General features: G+C 28.3%; 1 long non-coding RNA gene across 1 annotated transcript; it reads left to right on the top strand.

Annotated features, from left to right (window-relative positions):
• Positions 1-1,115, top strand: LOC140920903 (uncharacterized). The gene is made up of 2 exons (XR_012163545.1): positions 1-174; positions 669-1,115. It is a non-coding gene; the product is annotated as an uncharacterized lncRNA (long non-coding RNA).

Consider the following 1,115-nt stretch of genomic DNA (forward strand, 5'->3'; position numbering starts at 1 on the left):
AATATGAATACAAAATCAGAGAGAGGAGTGAAAGAAAAAACCATCCATTCTTCTCTAACTCAATTCTTTTTCTTCTCAAATAAAACCTAATTCCACAACTCCATCCACCATAACCATGAAACTCCCAATTTTTGTAACACCCAACAACAAAAATTCCTTTAGTTACTGGAACAGGTTCTGAAACCCCATGTGTTTTTTTTTTTTGGCATAATTATTTTATTTTTATTTATTTATTAATATTTATTATCTGTTTTCAATTATTATTAGTATAGTCTTTGATTTTTGGACTGTAACCGGCTTAACTAACCCATCTTTTATGTTTTCGCATACCTGACAAAAAAAATTATGGGCATTTCTTTAGAAAATAATATATTTTAGAAAATCATGGTCATGTCTTCACGTATATACCAAAAAAATTAAGAAAATTCTTTTAAGTTTTCTGATTTTATTTATTAAATTATAGTTCCTTCTTTTTGTCTTTTGCCATGTCGTTAAACAACGATTTAAGAGGATTGTATCCTAAAGCCCCACCTACAAATCTAAACATATTATTCACGGTCACTCACGAGTAAAACTAATAATAATTATAAACATTGGTCACTAAATTAACAATATGAATTAGTCAAATTAACAACATCATTCACCTTATTTTTTACCGTATTTAACAGAAGCATACATACAACAAAACTAAATGAAAATAGAGAAGAGAATACATGTTCACATGATTTCGAGTCCTCCTGACGACTGAAGAATAAGAGAATACGACCATGGAAGAAGAGGAGTTTTTAAAACTTGTATTTTATTGACGTGTAACATTTTACAAAACAAAATTGATTATGTTAGAAAGAAGATGGCTGCATACTAAAGTTTGAATATGTTAGAACGAAGATGGCTGCATACTAAAGTTGACTATGTTAGAAAGAAGATGGCTGCGTTCATGTTTCAAAGTGCAACTTTAACCAATACAACTTTTCAACAATAAATTGTCATCTCTCAATTATCCCAAATTCCAACTCATTAAAGTCATGTCTAATATTCAGAAATCAAATGTAAAATAACAAATGTGAAGTTTTTTATCCTAAAATATTAATATATTATAATATGTTACAACAGAA

Source organism: Cicer arietinum, chromosome 6 (genome assembly GCF_000331145.2).
Source record: "Cicer arietinum cultivar CDC Frontier isolate Library 1 chromosome 6, Cicar.CDCFrontier_v2.0, whole genome shotgun sequence".
Classification (NCBI taxonomy): domain Eukaryota; kingdom Viridiplantae; phylum Streptophyta; class Magnoliopsida; order Fabales; family Fabaceae; genus Cicer; species Cicer arietinum.